Genomic DNA, 7,983 nt, shown 5'->3' with positions numbered 1-7,983 from the left:
GAGCCGGAGCCGGGGGTGGGGCCGGGGGTGGGGGTGGGGCCCGGGGGTGGGGCTGGGGGTGGGGATGCAGCCGGTGGCAGCCCCCGCCGGGGGGGCTCGGACAGCGTGTGTCCCCCCGTCCCGGGCAGGGCTGGCGGCTGCTCCGAGCATCCCTGCGGGGAAACCTGTCGCCATGTGCGGGCCCCCCCCGCCGCGCCCCCAGCGATATGGGGGGGGGGGGGCATCAGCGGGGTGGGGGGTCCCACCACCCTGCCCCACCGCGGGCAACCCGGGGTCGGTGATCCTGCACCGGGTTGCGGGGCGGGGGGGGGGTTTACTTGGCTGAGCCCACCAGCCCCGGGGGCCGCGTTCGTCCCCGAGTTCTTCCCCTTGCAGCAGGTGGGGTGGGGGTCTCAGGGGTGGGGGGGTCTCAGGATGGGGGTACCGGATTTGGGGTCTCAGGATGGGGGTCCCGGGGTGGGGCTCTCAGGACGGGGGGCCCGGGGTGGGGGTCCCGGATTTGGGGTCTCAGGATGAGGGTCCTGGGTTGAGATTCCCAGAGCGAGGGTCCCAGGATGGGGCTCCCAGGTTGGGGGTCTCAGAATGGGGGTACCGGGGTGGGGGTCTCAGGATGAGGGTCTCGAATTGGGGGTCTCAGGATGGGGGTCCTGGGGTCTGGGTCTCAGGATGGGGGTCCTGGGGTGGGGGTCTCAGGATGGGGGTCCCGGGTTGGGGGTCTCAGGATGGGGGTCCTGGGGTTGGGGTTCCCAGAGTGAGGGTCTCAGGATGGGGCTCCCAGGTTGGGGTCGCAGGATGGGGGTCCTGGGGTCTGGGTCTCAGGATGGGGGTCTCAGGATGGGGGTCCTGGGGTGGGGGTCTCAGAATGAGGGTCCCGGGTTGGGGGCCTCAGGATGAGGGTCTCAGGATGGGGGTCCCGGGGTGGGGGTCTCAGGATGAGGGTCTCAGGATGGGGGTCTCAGGATGGGGGTCCCGGGGTGGGGGTCTCAGGATGGGGGTCTCGGATTGGGGGTCTCAGGATGGGGGTCCCGGGGTGGGGGTCTCAGGATGGGGGTCTCAGCCCTGGGCGAGGGGGCCGGGGGCAGGAGGCGGGTGCAAACACCCCCAGAGCTGCATCACATGCCAAGGGACTGGGGGCGATGCTGCCCCCCCCAGACCCTGTGCCCCAGCCTGTGGCCAAAGCGGGGGGGTGGGGGAGCAATGTGGGACCCTGCGGCCCTTCGGCTGCTCTGAACTGGGGAAACTGGGCGGGGGGGGGGGGGGGGCGGGGGGGGGCAACATCCTGGGGGTCCCTGCCAGAGAGTGGGGTCTGTTCTGCAAGAGGAAGCGCTGTGTCTGGCAGGGGCACCCGATGCTGAGGGGAGCAGGAGAAGAGCTGTGGGGACTGGGGAGGAAATTAAAGGGGTGGAAAAAAAGAGGGAAACGCCTCCCCCCCCTAAAAAAAATAACTGAAGAGGGCACCCCGAGGGAAACCCCCAAAGAAAGCAATAAAGGGGGCACCCGGATTTGAACCGGGGACCTCTTGATCTGCAGTCAAATGCTCTACCACTGAGCTATACCCCCGGCCCGGGAGCCCTGCTCCCTGGCTCCCATACCCGCAGCGTCACACGCCGGGCTCTTGCACACGCGTGTGTTTCCACGCACACCCGCCGCAGTGCACACGCACACTCATACGCTCACTCATATACGCACCCCCCCCCCCAATCTCGCACAGCACACATGGCGCCCCCCCCCCCCCGGGAGGGTGTGGGGCAGAGCAGGATCTGGCCCCCGCACTCACCCCCAGCCTCAGCAATTGGGGGGGGGGGGGGGGACGGGGGGAGCTGTGGCACCATCAGCCCGGACACCCCCAGCCTCAGCAATTGGGGGGGGGGGCGGGGGGAGCTGTGGCACCATCAGCCCGGACACCCCCAGCCTCAGCAATTGGGGGGGGGGGGCGGGGGGAGCTGTGGCACCATCAGCCCTGACACCCCCAGCCTCAGCAATTGGGGGGGGGGGCGGGGGGAGCGGTGGCACCATCAGCCCTGACACCCCCAGCCTCAGCAATTGGGGGGGGGGGGGGGGGGGAGCTGTGGCACCATCAGCCCTGACACCCCCAGCCTCAGCAATTGGGGGGGGGGGGCGGGGGGAGCTGTGGCACCATCAGCCCTGACACCCCCAGCCTCAGCAATTGGGGGGGGGGGGGGCGAGGGGAGCTGTGGCACCATCAGCCCTGACACCCCCAGCCTCAGCAATTGGGGGGGGGGCGGGGGGAGCTGTGGCACCATCAGCCCTGACACCCCCAGCCTCAGCAATTGGGGGGGGGGCGGGGGGAGCTGTGGCACCATCAGCCCTGACACCCCCAGCCTCAGCAATTGGGGGGGGGGGGGCGGGGGGAGCTGTGGCACCATCAGCCCTGACACCCCATCTGCAGAGAGGGGGATGGAGCCGGACCCCGAGTTTCCTGCAACGCAGGCCCAGGCTGCGCATCCCACCGCGGGGCTCAGGGGGTGCACGCCCCCCTCCCCCCCCCCCCCCCCAGCTGCCGGAGGACCCCCAAGGGTCTGGGGGGAGCAGAGGTGCTGTGTGGGGCCTCTGTGGGGCTGGGGGGGATTAGCCGGAGACGGCAGAGTTGGGGCGAGCGCCCAGCGGGGGACGGATGGGGGGAGCAGCCGTGGCTGCGCCCCAGGAGCAAGGTCAATATTTGCTGCCTGAGCCGCTGTGCAAACACGCAGGGCCGCATCCGGCATCCTCAGCACCCGCCTGCGGCACGGGGAGAAGGGGGTCTGGGGGGACCCCGGGTCACAAGTGGCAGGCCAAGAGGAAACGGCCTCAAATTGCACCACGGGAGGGTTATATTGGATATTAGGAAAAATTTCCCCGTGGGAAGGGTGCTCAAGCCCTGGCTCTGGCTGCCCAGGGAGCTGGTGGAGTCACCAGCCCTGGAGGGGTTTAAAAGCCGCTTGGATGCGGAGCGGAGCGCCGGGGTTTGGTGATGGACTTGGTCTCCAAGGTCTTTTCCAACCAAAACGATTCTATGACCACGGTACAAGCAGCCACGTTGGTTTTCCAGCCACCGGCCTGGAGCATCCCCTCGCTGAGCTGCCCCGCTTCCCCACGCCCCCCCCGCAGCCCCCCGGCCTGCCTTCCTACAGATGGGGAAACTGAGGCACAAAGGCAGGGGAATCGCCCAGGGCAGCAGCACCGTGGGGAAACCAAACCCCAGGGGTGGGTGATGTCCCTCCCCGCAGCAGGATGCGTCTCTGGAGCCTGAAGGAGGGGAGACCCTGGTGCCCCCCAGTCCCAGCGAGCCCCCAGGTCCTACCCCGGCTACCCCTGGGGACAAAACCCACCCGGAGCGTTGTCACAGCCCCCGTACCACAGTCTGGCAACTGGGATCCAGCCCTGGGGTGGCTCTTCCCGCTGCAAAGTGTATTGGAGAGGTTGGGGGGGAGCATGAGGTGGCCCTGGCTAAGACCCCCCGCCTGTTTGGGGACATGGCAGTGGCATTGTCTGGGGGATCCGCTCAGGGGGGGCCACCGGCGGGTTTGCCCAGCCACCGGTGCCAGATAAGGGCCGGGACCGCAAACACCTCGTTTGCAAAGTTGTTAGGGAAGGTGCAAAGCCCGTCACCCCCGGAGCCGTGTGTATGCAGGGGGTGGCGGGGGGGGGTGTGTGTGACAAAACACAGGTGGGATGCCATCTGTGTGCCCACCGCTGTCCTTCCTGGGGGTCACAGTGTTTGCCCCCCGCTCCCCCCTTCCGCCTCCCCCTTGGGCCTGCTGCCCTCTGGGTCCCACCAGCACGGGGGGGGGACAAAGCTGGGAACTGAAGCCACAGTTGCATGGAGCCGTTCGGTGGCTGGAAGGGTGCTGGCACCCACCACCATCCTGAGGGGGGACACCTGAGGGGCTGGTGGGGACACAGGACATCCCGGGTGCTGGCACCCACCACCATCCTGGGGGAGGACCTGAGGGGCTGGTGGGGACACAGGACATCCCGGGTGCTGGCACCCACCACCATCCTGGGGGGGGACCTGAGGGGCTGGTGAGGACACAGGACATCCTGGGTGCTGGCACCCACCACCATCCTGGGGGAGGACCTGAGGGGCTGGTGAGGACACAGGACATCCTGGGTGCTGGCACCCACCACCATCCTGGGGGGGGACCTGAGGGGCTGGTGAGGACACAGGACATCCTGGGTGCTGGCACCCACCACCATCCTGGGGGGGGACCTGAGGGGCTGGTGAGGACACAGGACATCCTGGGTGCTGGCACCCACCACCATCCTGGGGGGGGACCTGAGGGGCTGGTGAGGACACAGGACATCCCGGGTGCTGGCACCCACCGCCATCCTGGGGGGGGACCTGAGGGGCTGGTGGGGACACAGGACATCCCGGGTGCTGGCACCCACCGCCATCCTGGGGGGGGACACCCCATCCTGGGGGAGGGGAACTGAGGGGCTGGTGGGGACACAGGACATCCTGGGTGCTGGCACCCACCGCCATCCTGAGGGGGGGGACCAGAGGGGCTGGTGGGGACACAGGACACCCCAGGTGCTGGCACCCATTGCCATCCCAAGCCACAGGGGGACCTAAGGGGGTGGCAGGGACCCAGGACATCCCAAGGTGCTGGTACCCACCACCATCCCAAGCCATGGGGGGACCCAGGACACCCCAGGTGCTGGCACCCACCACCATCCCAAGCCATGGGGGGACCAAAGGGGGGTGGCAGGGACCCAGGACACCCCAGGTGCTGGCACCCACCACCATCCCAAGCCATGGGGGGACCAAAGGGGGTGGCAGGGACCCAGGACACCCCAGGTGCTGGCACCCACCACCATCCCAAGCCATGGGGGGACCAAAGGGGATGGCGGGGACTCAGGGCACCCCAGGCTGCCCAGGGGCTGCGCTGGAGCCGCCCAGGCGCTGGAGCCAGACTGCTCGGAGGGGGCCGTTTACTTTGGGGCTGTAGCACCCAGCCAGGGGAAGGCTGGCAATTATGTTAATCCCTTAAACCCTGATTGCCTCCTCCTTCCCCATTAGGTGGGCAAACAGTTTTAGCAGCAGGGGCCAAGATAAGCAGGGGGCTACATATACCCAGCGCCCCTGGCCCAAGCACCCCAGCATCACCTGCCGGCAGCACGATGATGTCCCCAGCCATCCTCTGCCTCCTCGCCTCGCTCCTGCCCGCCGCCTCGGGCCACCTCTGGGCCTGGATGTACTCCTTGCCCCAGCACCTGCCCGAGGAAGCCGCGCTGGGCAGAAGCGCTGGCCCTGGGGACAACCTGGAGGAGGTGAGTGGTGGGTGCCCCCCCCCCCCTCCGGGGGTATCCCTGGGGGAGAGGAGGAGGGGGTGCAGTTGCAGCAGGGGTGGGAGGGGAGGTTACAGCCAGGGCGGGAGCTGGGGTTGCAGGGCGGGGGGGGGGGGGGAGCAGCGGGGGGGGGGGGGGAAGCTGGAGTTGCAAGCAGGAGCGGGAGCAGCGGTGGGTATAGGAGCGGGAGCTGGGGTTGGAGCTGGGGTGGGTGCAGGAATTGGGGTTGCAGCAGAAGCAGGAGCAGCGGTGGGTACAGGAGCAGGAGCTGGGGTTGGAGCTGGTGTGGGAGTAGCGGCGGGTACAGGAGCAGGACCGGGAGCAGGACCAGGAGCTGGTGTGGGAGCAGGAACAGGAGCTGGGGTTGGAGCAGGGAGGGAGCAGCAGTGGGTACAGGAGCTGGTGTGGGAGCAGGAACAGGAGCTGGGGTTGGAGCAGAGAGGGAGCAGCGGTGGGTACAGGAGCAGGACCAGGAGCTGGTGTGGGAGCAGGAACAGGAGCTGGGGTCGGAGCAGGGAGGGAGCAGTGGTGGGTACAGGAGCAGGAGCGGGAGCTGGGGTTGGAGCTGGTGTGGGCGCAGCGGTGGGTACGGGAGCGGGGGTTGGAGCTGGTGTGGGCGCAGCGGTGGGTACGGGAGCGGGGGTTGGAGCTGGTGTGGGCGCAGCGGTGGGTACGGGAGCAGGAGCTGGGGTTGCAGCTGGTGCGGGAGCAGGGGCAGGAGTCGGTGTCGCCGCTGGTGCGGGAGCCGCGTTTGCAGCCGGTCTGTGGCCGGGGCGGGAGCGGGGCGGCCCCGGCGGGAGGGAGCGCGGCCGCGGCGGGCGGCGCCGGGCGCTCCAGTGGCGCAATCGGTCAGCGCGCGGTACTTATAGGGCAGTACGCGGAGCCATGCCGAGGTTGTGAGTTCGAGCCTCACCTGGAGCAGGACTTTTACGGGCTCCCGCAGCCTCGCCGCGTGCTCCCCCCCCCCCGCCGCCCCCCGAGTTCTCTTTTCCCGAGAAAGAGAAAAAAAAAAAACAAAAAAAAAAACCGGGAGCAGCTGGTGGGAGGTGGGGTGGTGTGTGCGCGGGGAGGGGTCACCCCATTCCCCCGAGCGCTGCGGAACTCCCGGCTGCCCCCCAAACGTGCCCACGGCAACGGCCTTTGCTTCGTGCTGCTGTTTTCTGCCTGTCCTGGAGTTGGGGGTGGGGTCAGGGGTGGGATGGGGATGGGGTCAGGGACGGGGATGGGGTCAGAGGTGGGATTGGTGATGGGGCTGGGATGGGCAATGGGGTCAAGGATGCAATTAGGGCTGGGGCTGGGATGGGCGATGGGATCAGAGATGCCATTAGGGATGGGGATGGGGTCGGGGATGCCATTGGGGCTGGGGTTGGGGCTGGGGCTGGGATGGGCGATGGGATCAGGGATGGGGATGGGGTCAGGGATGCCATTAGGGATGGGGATGGGGTTGGGGATGCAATTAGGGATGGGGTCAGGGATGGGGTCGGGGTTGGGATGGGAAATGGGGTCAGGGATGGGATTAGGGATGAGAATGGGGAGGGGGATGGTGCCCTGACACGCCGTGTTCCCCCGCACAGGTGACAGCATGCAGCCCGGCCACCCCCTGCACCCACGGGTACTTCTGCGATGAGCACTTTGGGCTGTGCCTGCCCGCGCGCCCTGTGGGGCAGTACTGCCGCCGCGACACCCACTGCGCCCACGGCCTGCTCTGCATGTTCGGGAAGTGCCAGCAGCCCGTGCCCAACGGGCAGGAGGGTGAGCGGGAATCAGGGACGGCATCGGGACTGTGGGGAGACACTGGGAGCAACCCTGGCAGCTGGGGGACGCGATGCCGGCGGGGCTGGGTGCTGAGCCGACAAGCACTGGGGGCATTCCCAGCCCTTGCAGCTCCATCCTTGTCCTCCCCCCCCCCCCCCCCCCCCAGCCTGGGGACAAGGGGTTCCCCCCCATCCCCTGACCCTTCGTTGTGCCCCGCCAGGAGCTCGGTGCCAGCGGGACGAGGACTGCGGCGCGGGCGGGTGCTGCGCACGGCGGCACGGCGAGGCGGTGTGCCAGCGGCGGCTGGCGCTGGCCCAGAGCTGCCACGTGCCCCCCGGGGGTCTGGCCTTCAGCATCAACCAGGTCTGCCCCTGCCAAGCCGGGCTGGTCTGCCGGCCCACCGGGCCCGGGCGAGAGTGAGTACGGGGGGGCCGGGGTCCCCCAAGGCGGGCAGGGGGAGGGGGTCCCGCCCTGGCGCAGGGGAAGGATGGACTGGGGCAGGGACCAAGGTGCCACCGATGTCCCCGTGTCCCCTCCGCAGGAAGGCGTTCGAGTACCGGCCGGAGAAGAGCGAGTGGAGGTGCCGGCAGCCCTGAGCCGCCGCAGACGGATTTATTCCCTAAAAACAGGGTGGCAGGAGCTGGCCCAGCGCCGAAAAACCGGCCGAGCGCCCACAGAGCCCGGCCGCTGCCGGCGACCATCACCCTGGCATCGGGGCGGCAGGAGCCCCCCCAAACCCCTGCTGCGGGGGTTCCCCCCTTCCCAGGAGCCGGGCAGGTCCCTGCTCCCTGTCCCGTCCCGCGCCCCCTCCCCAGGCACCCACTGAAGGGCCACCCCAGGGAGAGACGTAGGGAGTCACTGCAGAGCTGAGTTGTGCCCGGTCTCAGCTCCGGCTCCGGACCCCCTTGTGCCCCCCCCCCCAGCCCCCCCCCCCCCCCC

At 69.0% G+C, this 7,983-nt stretch overlaps 2 non-coding genes across 2 annotated transcripts; one reads left to right on the top strand and one right to left on the bottom strand.

Moving 5' to 3' along the window:
• Nucleotides 1–1,488: 1,488 nt before the first annotated feature.
• Nucleotides 1,489–1,560, bottom strand: TRNAC-GCA (transfer RNA cysteine (anticodon GCA)). The gene has a single exon. It is a non-coding gene; the product is annotated as a tRNA-Cys (tRNA).
• Nucleotides 1,561–6,119: 4,559 nt separating this feature from the next.
• TRNAI-UAU (transfer RNA isoleucine (anticodon UAU)) lies at nt 6,120–6,210 on the top strand. The gene is given in 2 exon segments: nt 6,120–6,157; nt 6,175–6,210. It is a non-coding gene; the product is annotated as a tRNA-Ile (tRNA).
• Nucleotides 6,211–7,983: the final 1,773 nt, after the last annotated feature.

This window comes from Falco biarmicus, chromosome 17 (genome assembly GCF_023638135.1).
Source record: "Falco biarmicus isolate bFalBia1 chromosome 17, bFalBia1.pri, whole genome shotgun sequence".
Taxonomy (NCBI): Eukaryota; Metazoa; Chordata; class Aves; order Falconiformes; family Falconidae; genus Falco; species Falco biarmicus.
This window is presented reverse-complemented; position numbering and strand designations above follow the sequence as displayed.